Genomic DNA, 14,732 nt, shown 5'->3' on the forward strand with positions numbered 1-14,732 from the left:
ATACAGCTGAAACCCCAACCGCTGAGACGTTGCCCTCTGGCCCGGCTCCGTGGGCAAAGTGCCGTCCCGTACCCTCGGGGAGGAGGAGGAAGGCCTTCCGGGGAGTCTGCCCCAAGCGCCTCGGACTCCACCCGCCCCGAAGTCTAGGACTAAAGAGTCTCGCCGCCGTCGCCCGAAACTGCATCTCTGCGGTGAGCTGTGGCCGAGGGGGCACCCGCGCGCCTGTGCCCAGTCCTGCCCTGCCCTTCGCCAGCTCCACAGATGCCTCGGACCGACCAAACTCAGAGCCTCAACTCAGCGGAGAAAGAGGTGCGGGGTTGAACAAGACCCAGTGCCAGGGGCGGGGGGCGGGGAAGGAAGAGGGAGGAGGTAGGGGAAGAGGGAAGGACCGGAGTGGAGCCCCCGCTGGGGATGTGGGCACCCACTCCACAGATTGAAGTGGAAAACGAAACTTCCTTTCACATGAACGCTGTCTCTCTCCTATGAACTTGCCACCCAAACGTGAAGGCAACCGGCAATCCTTTTAAAATATTAAAAGAAACGAAATCCACTGGCCCAATGATTGTAACTGACCTTTTTCACTGCCAGGGGATAGTCGGTAATTCTCAAGGGCGAATTTTGTTGGGACACCCCAACTGGGTTTGGGACTTAAACATTCTGAGGTAGTCGGAGAAGGGGACTATTAAGGTTTTACTCTGAATTCGTTTTCCCAATAATCAATACCTATCAGTACAGCGTCCCGGCCTGGAGCGCATGCTCCTCAATATCCACAGAAGACTGCCTGCACCACCTTCCCACTCCTCTTCGTGTTTGTTTGAGCTTCAGCATTTCTTTAGACCCGGATGGGCCTAATATAAGAACTAAAATAAAAATAGGCATCCTCCAAGTGAAACGTCCTCCCTGTCGCCTTAAGAGTAAGCTGATCCGAGGTGATCATTTCGACCAGATGTGACAACCCTGGAAGTGAAACAAACAACTGGGGGCTTTGGGTTTTAGTTTTTGGCGCTTTACACTAAGAAGTACAAAGTGCAGTGCACAGACGACCCCTGACAACCTTGCTCCCAAAACACCGGGTCCTTGGAGGTAAAAGAAAAAACTACAGAAGCAGCACTCTTGGTATTCAGGGGTGGGGGCAAGGGGTACCAGCGCCATGCAGGTAACGCACTGGAGCATTTCAGGCAAGCTGATGCCCGGGGCATGTAAGGTTGGGGACCCCGGCACTCCCGACTGGGAGGCTGCGGCGCCTCCTTTGGGAGACTCAGACTTCCAAGTCAGTGGCGCGGAGGCTCTCCTCTACGCTGGGCCTCCTAACCCCGGGCTTAACTCGAAGACACCGCCCGGGGTGCAGCTTGAACAAGTTGTCTGGTCTGCGCCAGCAACTTTGCCCCCGGACAGGTTGGGTCCAGTACAGGGCAGAAGAGAGCCAACCCCTCAACCCAGACTGACTTTCCTTCCTGAGGCAGCGCTCGCCGACGGAGATTCCTCCCAGCCCAAGGGCGTCTATGGCAGAGCCAAAAGGAGACCGTGAGGGTCCAAGCGCCTCCGTTCCGGGAGCCCCCGGGGCCCAGAGTTTCGGGATCTCTTGGCAAAGGCCATTCATTCTCAAAGCAGATCCCTAGACCCCCCGCTCTGTTGAGTCTCCAAGGGGCACGCACTCCAGCGAGACCGCGACTTCCGCGCCTTGGGTGTGGAAAGTGGTTCAAACAAATCCTCAATCTTCCCGGCCAGGGAAACCCTGCCCAAACACGCACACCCTCGGCTTCTGGGCAGAGACCCAGGCACGCGCGCCCTGGTTAGGGTGCCGGAAGCCTCAGCCCTTCCTTGAGCTCAACTCTTCTCTGAGCCGCGAGCAAGGAGCGCGGGGAAAGAGGTTGGGGGGCTCCCGCAGCCAAGATTGGCTTCCCTCCCAGTGGCCCCCTCCCCTTGCGACCGGAAGACGCGAGTCCCTGTGGCCGCGCCCTTGAGGAGCCACCGCCCGGGAAGGGTGTCCCCTCCCCGAAGGGTGCCCCCTCCCCCGGACCCTTCGGGGCTTCGCAGCCGCGGAACTGTAAACAGAACGTGGGGATCCCCGGGGAAAGACTCTGGCTGACACGCACAATCAGGGATATATCTGAGTGGTGGGCTGTCAGTGGCTCAGCTCTGTCGCCCCCTAGGGAGCCTGCACTTGCAAGCTTGAAGCCCTGGACCCAGGCTCCCAGCAGCTCGTAATAGCCCAAGAAACCTGAGACAGGAGGCGGCCAGGCGTCTTCAAGGACAGCAGTGTCCCGACTGTGCATCACCTTCTACGAGGCGCGGGCGGGTGCCTCTGGAAACAGGGCTCTCGAAGCCAGGCGGGAGCCTTCCGCCGCCCCCACCCCCACCACAACTGAGACAGGCGGCCGGGCTGGAATGGGGCTGGCCTGCGACTCCTCTTCCCTCCCCAGGGAGGGGGAGCCCGAGCGGCAGGTGGAGGCCTCCGAGCGCCTTGGCTGACGCCGCGCCGCCTGCAAGGTGTCTGTCCCGCCCCTCAGAACAGCGTGACCTCGGGCTGGGACTGCAGTAAGTGGCGGGGCCGGGTTAGGCAGAGCCGAAAAGCCGGAGCCTGCAGCATTCCGGGAAGATCTACATTTTAGGGCACCCACTGGACTGTCAAAGAGCACCCAAACCATCTAGCCCACTAAGGTGCATACCCTGCGGAGCCATATGCATCAGCCACTTCAAAATAATAGAAGTAGCCCTGGCTGGGTAGCTCAGTTGATAGGAGCGTCGTCCCTATAGACAAGGTTGCGGGTTCCATCCCCGGTCAGGACACAGACAAGAATCAACCAATGAATGCATAAGTGGAATAACAAATTGATGTTTCTCTCTCTCTAAACTCAATTTTTTTAAAAACCTTAGAAACAAAATAGCAGCAGTAGAAAAACAGCCGATTGTTCTAATATGCCAAGTGCGGCTGCACAGCTATAGATGCTCTCCTCTTTCTGCAGGCTACAAGCGGGCTCTGCCAAGCCCTGCTCTGGAAGAGGCTTCAGAGCCTTTACCTCTTCCACGCAAACATCTGCTTTTCCCAAATGGGCGAAGCCAGGCGTCAAGCTGAGAGGTCTTATAGGACCAGCTTCTGGCCTGTGCCATCTCCATCCCAGGTCTAGTTCGGGAGCTCATTTACAGAGCACCTGCCACAGAGGTCATGGGTCTAGTCTCTAACTTGACAACCATTGCCCCATTTCTCAGCAGTCAAAGGTGCATTTTCAGTTGTCCAACCACCTCAAAGCCAGAAACCTGCCTGCTATTCCAGACCACCTCCCTAGAGGATCTCAGGGACCTGTTAGAGACAGGACTGGCTCTCTCCTCCCCTGCTCTGGGGGGACCTCCTGCCTCCATAGGCCTCGCCTCGCTGCGGAGTGCCTGTCACCTCTCCACTAACATCCCGGGGCCCATCCGTGTGCAACCTAACCGCTCTGAGCACAGGTGGGAGGCCTAGGGCCTGAGCACAGTGTCCCCAGGGCTTTCTTGGCTGGCCGTCCTAGAACAAACAGCATACACCTCCAGGCCAGCTAAGCCCGGCGGCCTTAATGCATTTATCTGGTCGCCGCCAGGCGAGGAAGAGGCCCACTGTGACCAGGCGCTGGGCGGCGCCGACTCGGCTTCCCGCGCCAGAACTGTGCAGCGCTCAGGATCCACCTGCACCCCCCACTGGCGCCCAGCCCACACAGCCGGCATCCTCGCCCTTGGCAGTCTGGCCTCCCGCGCGCCTCTGTCCCTGCGGATCCCTGGAGTCCCATCTGCCCTCCACCCAACGCCTCTCTTCTCACCCCTCGGAACTGGAAGTTCATTTCGCCAGCTCTTCAACCCTCTGTGAGTTGAGGATTTTAAGAATGGAAGCCACGAAGGTAGAGCTTCCCAAGGGCCGAGTCCTGGGCTGTAAAATGCTCTGAGCGTTTATTTAATTAACGGAAGGGGGAGGGGGTCAATTCCCAGGCAAAATGGGCTATCGCGATTGGAGGACACACCTGAAAGGTCCTGTTACTCCTCCCCTGCCCTCCTCCCATTGTAAACTAAACTCGCCTACCGAGAAGGGTCATCCCTTCTGTCTGAATATGACAGGCATACTAGGGCTCCTTCCATCACGAAATCATTTTAAATGTAGTCTACCCTTTGCCGCCAAAGGACATTTAAAATTTATTCTGTCATGTAGTCTACCTTTTGCCGCCAAAGGACATTTTAAATTTATTCTGTCTCCAAAGCCATACCTATTCACAGTTCCGTGAATTCTCACCTGTCATGTCTAGCTTTGATCTCACTTTAGGCGCCTCACAGATTTCCAGGTAAAATTGAACCAGGGGCCCTGAATTCCCTGAGGGAGACGGAGGTGGGTGGGTATGGGATCTTCCTTAAGTAGCAAAGAGATTTGTTTGCATCTTGGTTCTCCTTGCTGTTTGCCTTAAGAAAAGAGGCAGAGGGTCTTGATTACAAAAATCAAAAACAATAAAACAGCTGAGAGCCTAGTAAAATACGGTCTTAAGGAAGACAGGAAACACAGAAATAAATGCTGTTTATTGACTAAACCACCAGTTTAAACATTGTGGGACTCACTGTGATCACCCAGGCCAGCAGAAAGAATTAGGTTTGCACAATTAGGTTACCTGGGTCCTGGATGGTTTCCACATAAAATCTGCCCAGGCAATCCAAAAAGTTTTTTCTCCCCCTGGGAGATGAGTTGAAAACTTATCCATGATTCCTCTGCCTACCGGGACAGAAAATGAAGTGGTAGGAAGAGCTGCAGGTTTCAACCCCACCTACTGGCAAGCTCTCCCGGAGTTTCTCTGTCTCCAATAGTCTTCAAAGGCACGGTTTTAAAAATGCACCAAGAGACTTTTATGATGCAACCGCCCATGGACAGAAACATACATTTTTACATTTTTCAAAACAAAAGGTGATGTAATTGCGGTCACAGCTTAGAGTAAAGGGATTTAAACGTTCATCTGAACAGCCACTTTGGGCATAAATAAGCAAAAAGCAAACCTACAGGAAAAATTACCATATTTGAAGGTATTTTTTAAATGTTTTATTTTATTGATTTTAGAAAGAAAGGAAGGGAGAGAGACAGAGACAGAGACAGGAACATTGGTCTGTTCCTGTATGTGCTCTGACTCGGGATTGAACCAGCAACCTCTGTGTTTTAGGGTGATGCTCCAACCAACTGAACCAACCTGCCAGGGCACAACTAGGATTTTGATCATTAGTATTCTTCTCTTCTAAGATCCACACACTCTCTGCTTTTTGATACCAATATAGGAATAGATAAAATAGGACACAATCTCCTTCTTGGGGAGGCAACAGGATGGGGCTGTGGGGGAGGGGTATGGAGAAAAAGCTGACTTGACACTTCCTTATTGGTTGGGATTTTGGTTTTTTGTTTTCTTTGGGAGGGGGGTTTGCAATTGTCTTGTTTTAATTCTTTTAAAATTAACATCCTAATTACTGTTAACATTCTGATTTTATTTCAAAATTTCTTTCAGAAAGGATTTTTTTAATTGCTACATGGTTCTAGTCTTCTTTGTTGCAGCTGTGATCGTACCATCCTTTTATTTGCTTTTAAAAATCCAATCACCAGTGTTAATGCCCAAACGTATTATTTGATGTCAGAAATGAGCACCTTTCACTGTCACAATACATGACTATGAAAAACTGGCACTTGGGCAAGGTTTCAACCTCCCCTGGGTCCCTTTGCCCTCCCAGTTTCCCTAGTGGTGTCTGCAGGGGAGCTAGAGACCCCTTTCGGAGAGCTCTGGCTCCCCCTTCCCCCATCAGGGGAGTCCTTCCCCTCTGCCCACTCTTTGAAGTACTAAGAGCCAGGCTGTAGTGTCTTCAGTTAACCCTCAGCATCTTCCTCACGTGGTACTCAAATGCTGGCTTCCCTGAACCTGGTGCCAAGCTCCTGAGTTCTGCATGTAAGAACTCATTTCAGTGGGGCCATCAGCCCCAAAACAACATTTTATTTTATTTTATTTTAATATTTTATTTATTGATTTTTAGAGAGAGGGGGGAGAGAGAGAGAGAAAGGGGAGGAGCAGGAAGCATCAACTCCCATATGTGCCTTGACCAGGCAAGCCCAGGGTTTCGAACCAGCAACCTCAATGTTCCAGGTCGACGCTTTATCCCACTGCACCACCACAGGTCAGGCCCCAAAACAACATTTTAAAAAGCCAACATGGCACCATGGCAACCCAAGGATCCTAGCCAGCAAAAATCAATACCACATTAAAACCAGAACCTAGCCTGACCTGTGGTGGCGCAGTGGATAAAGCATCAACCTGGAAACACTGAGGTTGCCGGTTCAAAACCCGGGGCTTGCCTGGTCAAGGCACATATGGGAGTTGATGCTTCCTGCTCCTCCCCCTTCTCTCTCTCTTTCTCTCTCTCTCTCTCTCTCTCTCTCTAATGAATAAATAAAATCTTTTTTTTTTTTTTTTTAATTTTTGAGAGAGACAGAGAGTGAGTCAGAGAGAGATAGACGGGGACAGATGAGAAGCATCAATCATTAGTTTTTCATTGCTCGTTGCAACACCTCAGTTGTTCATTGATTGCTTTCCCATATGTGCCCTGACCATGGGTGGGCCTTCAGCAGACCGAGTAAACCCCTGCTGGAGCCAGCGACCTTGGGTTCAAGCTGGTGGGCTTTTTGCTCAAACCAGATGAGCCCGCGCCCAACCTGGCGGCCTCGGGGTCTCGAACCTGGGTCCTCTGCATCCCAGTCCGACGCTTTATCCACTGCGCCACCTCCTGGTCTGAATAAATAAAATCTTAAAAAAAAAAAAAAAGACTAATGATTGATGCTTCTCATCTCTCTCCGTTCCTGTCTGTCCCTATTTATCTGTCTCTGTAAAAAAAAAAAAAAAAAAAGATAAAACCAGAACCTAAAAGAAGGAAAAGATGTTATTCTCTAGATTTGCTCTATAACAGAAAATAAATATCAGTTCCTAAAACCAGGCACATCAGCCAAAAATACTTGAAAGATTAATATCTATGTATACTTTTTTTTTCTTATCCAAACAAAATCTTTAGCCTCAAAAACTAAATGTTTTGTACCAACATTTTCTTTTCCTGAGAAGCTTAGATATGCTCAAAGAAGATTCAAAATACTACCCTCCCCTCCCTCATTTATCTAATTAGGCAATAATAATGAGTTTTCATGTTCTACTGCATAAGCAGATCTGTTATAACCAAGTCCAATTTCATTTCTTTATCAATTGAAAAGTTGTCGTCCATGTCCTGGCCAGGCAGCTCAGTTGGTTAGGGTATTGTACCTATATGTCAAGGTTGTGGATTTGATCTCTGGTCAGGGCACATCTAAGAATCCACCAATGAATGAATAAATAAGTGGAACAGCAAATTGATATTTCTTTCTTTCTTCCTCTCTCTTTAAAATCAATGAGTAGAAATAAAAAAAAAAAAGTGTTTTCCATTAAAAACTTGTACACAGCATGTGAAGTCCTGATTCTCAGGCCCCATGGCAGACCCACTGAACCTGTAGCTCTTGGACAAGGACAAGACCTGTGCCTTCCCCAACCCTCCAGGTGATTCTGGTGCGTGCGGAAGTGTGAGACCCACTGGCCTAAATGATTCCCATGATCACAAGTGTGGAATTATTTTATCCTTTATTAGTATATGAGACTCTAACTGTGTAGAGTGAATCAAATTTGCATGTTCCTGCACCGTCATTTAAGAGCATGAATTAAGAGATCCTTCTATTCCTCTTTGTGATCCAGGTCATGTAGACTTTATATTGAAAGAATGTTCTTTAATGTTACCACACTTTGGCCTTTTAAACAACAATTTACCCTACTCAAAACCATTCATTCAGACTTTGATTTTGTTCTGTGTTAAAAAAACAACAACAACAGGCTTGACCTGTGGTGGCACAGTGGATAAAGCATCGACCTGGAATGCTGAGGTCGCCAGTTCAAAACCCCGGGCTTGCCTGGTCAAGGCACATATGGGAGTTGATGCTTTCTGCTCCTCCCTCCCTTCTCTTTGTCTCTTTCTCTCTCTCTGTCTCCTCACTCTAAAATGAATAAATCTAAAAAAAAAAAAACCTAAAAAACCAAACAGTTTTTCCTTCATGTATATTATTTATTACGAAAATTCTATAATTCATATGGATTCAGGGGAAAGGGGTAAAGAAGGCAAGGAAGTTTATCTCATATTTTTTTAATGTTTATTTTATTGATTTGAGATAGAGACAGACAGACAGAAACATTGATCTGTTCCGGTATGTGCCCTGACCAGGGATCAAACTGGCAACCTCTGCACTTTGGGATGATGCTCTAACCAACTGAGCTATCGGCCAGGGCTAAACATTTTTTTTTTTTTTTTATGATAGAAACAGAGAGAAACAGATAAGGACAAACACACAAGAAGGGAGAGAGATGAAAAGCATCAATTCTTTGTTGCGGTTCCTTAGTTGTTCATTGACTGCTTTCTCGTGTGTGCCTTGACTGGGGGGCTACAGCAGAGCAAGTGACCCCTTGCTCAAGCCATCAACCCCGCACTCAAGCTGGTGAGCCTGCTCTCAAGCCAGCAACCTCAAGGTTTTGAACCTGGGTCCTCCACATCACAACTGGTCAAGGTGCCACAATGAAGAATTGATGCTTCTCATCTCTCTCCCTTCCTGTCTGTTTATCCCTATCTGTTTCTATCTCTGTCACAAAAAAAGAAAGAAAGAAAGAAAGATTTTGATCATTCCTGTCTGTGTCTCCTTCACCACTCATTATATTCAGAAAAACACTGAGGCCCCCAAAGAGATGATTAGCAGAACCCAAGGCTTCCCCAGTCCAACCCATCCAAACCGGCAAGCTGTTTCTTCTTTTGGACCTCCGTCCCTAGGACAAGTCAGGACCCACAAGTTCTTCACCCAGATCACCTAGCTGCACACACGACTCTTCAGAAGAAAGGGAGGTCTGTTCCTTGCAAGGTTGGTAACAGGAGAATAATGACAAGGCCTGGAATTAGGGGGAGGGAGCAAACTTTAAAAAGACACCAAAACACTCAATAACCAAGACAATCATTTTAATGTTCTGCTTTCAAACAAAGTGAACATACTCAAAAAAAATCCTTGATGAACAAAAATACCAAAATCGGAAGTGAAGACAGGCCTCAGTTGTTTGGTTTCTGACCCGGTGTGATTGATTGGGCAATAGAAGCGGTGATCCCCAATCAGCCCTGTAACCCTTAGCAAGTGGGTTGGGGAGAGTTGACAATGGCAGATGAACAGACTGGACAAGGAGGGGCTTTGTAGAGAGCTGTGGTTTTTTTTATTGTAGAGCTTTGATTTGTTTTTTCTGCTTGGGAGGCAATTTTATAATTGTTTCTAGGGATATACGTTTCCCTTTGCCTCGGGCTCCAGCATTGTCTGGCCCGGTCTTGAAGGGAGAGGCCAGTGCCCCAGTGCTAGTGGTTCTAAACAAAAGGAAATAGAGGCCCAAATATATATATATGTATATATATATTTTTTAATTTTTATTTACTGATTTTAATTTTATTTATTTATTTATTTATTTATTTATTTATTTATTTTTACAGAGACAGAGAGTGAGTCAGAGAGAGGGATAGACAGGAACGGAGAGAGATGAGAAGCATCAATCATTAGTTTTTCATTGCGCGTTGCAACACCTTAGTTGTTCATTGATTGCTTTCTCATATGTGCCTTGACTGCGGGCCTTCAGCATACCGAGTAACCCTTTGCTGGAGCCAGCGACCCTGTGTTCAAGCTGGTGGGCTTTTGTTCAAACCAGATGAGCCCACGCTCAAGCTGGCGACCTCGGGGTCTCGAACCTGGGTCTTCTGCATCCCAGTCCAACACTCTATCCACTGCGTCACCGCCTGGTCAGGCTATTTACTGATTTTAGAAGGAGAGAAAAGGGGGAGGGGGAGAGAGAAACATCAATTTGTTATTCCACTTATTTATGCATTCATTCGTTGATTTCTTATGTGTGCCGTGAAGGGGAATCGAACCCACAACCTCTGCATATTGGGATACTCTAACCAACTAAGCTACTCGGCCAGGGCCCAGATAGTTTAAACATCCTATTATATTTAGGATATTCATTTGCCCATGGCGCTAGCAGACTGGTGGTGTCTACATGTCCTGGAATTTGCCACACCCTCATCTCTTACTCCCATGAAGACCACAGGCCTGGGAGCCGGTGATTTCCAAATCCTGACTGCATACCATGAGCAAAGTATTTCAACTCACAAGTGCCTCAGCGTTTGCATCTGCAAATGGAGATAATTGTACCTACCTCACAGGGTTGAAGATTAAATAGATAATCTATGGACAGTGTTTCAAACAATGCCTGATAATAAAAATGTCACATAGTATCAGTTACTATTACTATTACTGAGCACTTACTTTACCCTCTGAGCACAAGACGCTCACTGCTGGTGGCTGAAACCTGCTACTCAGGCTAACCGACCTACCCACACCCCCACACCCCCAGGGTCTGTCTGGTTGGCTCATCAGCAAGTGAGAGGAGCTTGCAGACATTCCTTCCTTGTTCAAGTAATAGTCACCAGAGTCGGCTCTAGGCGGTCAACAAGTAGGCGGTGTGCTCTCCTGGGACTTCTAGTCTAGGGAGGGAGGCACGCATTTCTTCATTCCTCAGTGGTTTTGAGGGCCTACTACGTGCCAGGCTTGGTTCTGGGGATTCAGAAGGTTGACAAATCTGACAAAAATCCCCAAACTCTGAAATTTATACTGGTTTGGGGACATGACATTAAGTAAACTACTACAGTGGGATGAGGGATTGAAGGAAGGAAGGAAGGGCTATTCTAAGCCCTTTGCATGCATTATCTCATTCAATGCTCAGAGGAACCCCAGGAGGTGGGAACTGTTTCCATGTGGCACTTGTAGGGACCCAGGAACACAGCGGTTTAGTAACTTGCCCTTCAAGGCCAGGCAGGTGGAAGAAATGGGCAAATCAGGACACTGGTGCTAACCTATCTACTGAAGACTAAACACGCACCCTAACATACAGGCACCCTAACATACCCTAACAACTCGAGCTAGTCTTTAAAATAGCCTGTGACACAAACAAAACACCACAGGCTGTTGAAGGCCTGGGGGGCTCCCAGGGGGAGGCGAGGAGACTTCTGGAGCCTGAAGAGATGCAAACTTTCTTTTTCCAGGTGTGCTGCCTACAAGTGGACCTCGGGCAGCAACCTGCGCTCGGCACCAGCCTGGGGTATATACAGTATGTCCGTAAAGTCATGGTGCACTTTTGACCGGTCACAGGAAAGCAACAAAAGACAATAGAAATGTGAAATCTGTACCAAATAAAAGGAAAACCCTCCCAGTTTCTGTAGGATAATGTGGCAGCATGTGTGCATGTGCAGATGATGACGTAACACCGTGTATACAGCGGAACAGCCCACCGCCATGCCAGTCGAGATGTGGATGGTACAGAGGAAGTTCAGTGTGTTCTGTGGTTCGCTAAATTCGAATCCGTGACCAAAGTGCAACGTGAATATCGGCGCGTTTATAACGAAGCGCCACCACATAGGAATAACATGACTCGGTGGGATAAGCAGTTGAAGGAAACCGGCAGTTTGGTGGAGAAACCCCGTTCTGGTAGGCCATCAGTCAGTGACGAGTCTGTAAGAGGCTATACGGGATAGCTACCTAAGGAGCCCTAAAAAATCTGTGCGTGAGCCCACATCGAACTGCACTGAATAAGTATGAAACTGGGAGAGTTTTCCTTTGATTTGGTGCAGATTTCACATTTCTATCATTTTTTGTTGCTTTCCTGTGACCGGTCAAAAGTGTACCATGACTTTATGGACACACTGTATATCAGCACCACGTGCAGTCTCACTCGCTGTCCCATCAGCAGAGAAGAAAAAGTTCCGATTTCCTCACAGACACCTTGTGGGTGAGGTCTTTCCACCGCTTTTTCATTTTTTGCCAAACAAAAAAATGGCATATTTGGTTTAATGCATATTGCTCTTTCGTCTGACTTTTGCAAGCCCTGTGTGCTACTTGCCCACTTTTCTATTGAGTTATTATTATTATTTTTTTTTGTATTTTTCTGAAGTTGGAAACGGGAAGGCAGTCAGACAGACTCCCACATGCACCCGACCGGGATCCACCCAGCATGCCCACCAGGTGGCAATGCTCTGCCCATCTGGGGCGTCGCTCTGTTGCAACCAGAGCCATTCTAGCTAGCGCCTGAGGCAGAGGCCACAGAGCCATCCTCAGCGCCCGGGCCAACTTTGCTCCATTGGAGCCTTGGCTGCGGGAGGGGAAGAGAGAGACAGAGAGGAAGGAGAAGGGGAGGGCTGGAGAAGCAGATGGGTGCTTCTCCTGTGTGCCCTGACTGGGAATCGAACCTGGGACTCCTGCACGCCAGGCCGACGCTCTACCGCTGAGCCAACCGGTCAGGGCCTCAAATTATCTTTTCTTCTATATTTTTTCGATTACTTTCATCAATTTATGTTACTATTTAGATCTTTAATGCAGCTGGTATTGGAAAAGGTAAGTGGGAGGGAGGAGGTATAGATGGCCTAAGGTAGACAGACCTAATCTTTATTTTTCCCTAATGGAGACTTCCCAGTGCGGATGGGCCATCGGAAATGGCGCTTTCGATCTTGAAAGTTGACTTCCATTGACACATGTATCTCTCTGCCCTCTTAACTGTTTCCTTTCACAGATTCCTAAGCGAGTGCCAAATCACGCTCTGATTATCACAGCTTTCACCCTCATTTCCCTATCGGCTTCATCTCCCTGATTCAGGTCTTCCAGAAAAGTCCTAGGATCCATGTGTCAACGTTCTCCCCCACCCCCTGCCACACACACACACACACACACACACACACACACACATCTTACATCAATTTTGAGTGGATGTGTAGATATAAAGATAGGATGTCTTTATACTAATAAGGCTGAGATTAGGTCTCTTGTAGACCTAAAAGAGACCGGAAAAAAGAAAGGCCTCAGGCAGAGCTCTCCATTAAAGCAGCAGTTCCCAGTAAAATGATTTTGTCCCCCAGGGGCCATGTGACAATATCTGGAGATATTTCTGGTTGTCACAGCTGGGGGAGGATGATCCTGGCATGTCATGAGTAGAGGCCAGGGATGCTGCTGAACCTTGACAGTGCACAGAACAGCCCCCCAGGACAGAGAGTTATCTGGTCCAAAATGTCAAAAGCTTTAAGGTTGATTTGTTCATCAAAATCCGGAAGGGTGGCCTGGAGGATGGCCACAAGGGCATCGAGTGCAGTTGACTCACCGGCAATGTGTCCCAGGGCTTCTCAGCTTGTGCAGGAGCAGCGCAGGGCAGGGCGGGGCAGCCCGCTGACTCCCGGGCCCCAGTGCGGCTCAAGCCACACGCAGGGTCAGGTACAAGGTGTCAGACTGGACCCCTTTCCTCTTAGGTACCCTTCACTAGGGTGTGAATCGTGAATCATAATGTTTCTATAAAATTTGTTCTTACCATGTTTTTTTTCTTAACATTTTAAATCAACTTTATTGAGGTCTAATTTTCATACCACAAAATGTACTGATTAAGAGTATATGCCTAATTGGTGGTAGTGTAGTGGATAGAGCTGACCTGGGACGCTGAGGTCCCAAGGTTTGAAACCCCAAGGTTGCCCGCTTGAGTGCAGGCTCACCAGCTTGAGCACAAGGTTGCTAGCTTGAGCATGGGATCATTGAAATGATCCCATGGTCACTGGCTGGAGCCCAAAGGTCACTGGCTTGATGCCCAAGGTCGCTGGCTTGAGCCCAAGGTCACTGGCTTGAGCAAGGGGTCACTGGCTTGGCTTGAGTTCCCCCCACCAAGGCACGTATGAAAAGGAATCAAGAAACAACTAAAGCCTAAAGTGATGCAACTACAAGTTGATGCTTCTCATCTCTCTCCCTTCCTCTCTCTTGCTCTCTCTCACTAAAATAATAAAATGAAATGAAAATAATGAGAGTGCAGTTTGGTGAGTTTTGACAAATGTATACACCCTGGTAATGACCATCACAATCAAGATATAGAATATTTGCATCACCCCAGATTGTCCCCTCCTGCCCCTTTGTAGTCAATGCCACCCCATCCCCAGTCAGCCATCAATCTGCTTCTATCACTTTAGGTTATTTTAAATTGCTCTCAAGTGTCATAGAAATAAAATGCATGTAAGTACGTATGCTTTTACATCTGCTTTCTTTTGTTCAACACGATGTTTTTGAGGGGATTTATGCTGTTGATGTGCCTGTGTTTCCTTCCTTGTAATATTCCATTGTATGGCTAGCCATCATTGTTTTATTCATTCGCCTGTTTGTTGACTGACATTTGGGTTATTTCTAGTTTCAGGCTTGTCTTAGTCAGCTCTGGCCGCTATAACAAAATACCATAGACTGGGTGGCTTGTGGACAACATTTATTTTCTCATACTTCTGAAGGCTGGGAAGTCCAAGATCAAGATGACTGCAGATTTATTGTCTATTGAGGGACTGCTTCCTGGTTCATAGACATGACAGCGGGGTGAGGGGACTCTGGGGTCTCTTTTATAAGGGGCACTAATTTCATTCATGAGGGTAACCCTCCTTAGGTCTAATTTCTCCCAATGGCCCATCTCTAAACACCATCACAGTGGGAATTATGTTTCAATATAAAATTTGCAGGGACAGTGGACCCTGGCCAGATGGCTCAGTTGGTTAGAGCATTGTCCTGAAGCACAGAGGTTGCTCGTTCAATCCCTGGTCAGGGC

At 48.2% G+C, this 14,732-nt stretch overlaps 1 protein-coding gene across 1 annotated transcript in view; it reads right to left on the minus strand.

Moving 5' to 3' along the window:
- The window catches only part of PCK1 (phosphoenolpyruvate carboxykinase 1), a 701,569-nt gene that overhangs the window by 649,874 nt on the left and 36,963 nt on the right, over positions 1-14,732 (minus strand). The gene's annotated exons all lie outside the window — the stretch shown is intronic.

This window comes from Saccopteryx leptura, chromosome 5, assembly GCF_036850995.1.
Source record: "Saccopteryx leptura isolate mSacLep1 chromosome 5, mSacLep1_pri_phased_curated, whole genome shotgun sequence".
Taxonomy (NCBI): domain Eukaryota; kingdom Metazoa; phylum Chordata; class Mammalia; order Chiroptera; family Emballonuridae; genus Saccopteryx; species Saccopteryx leptura.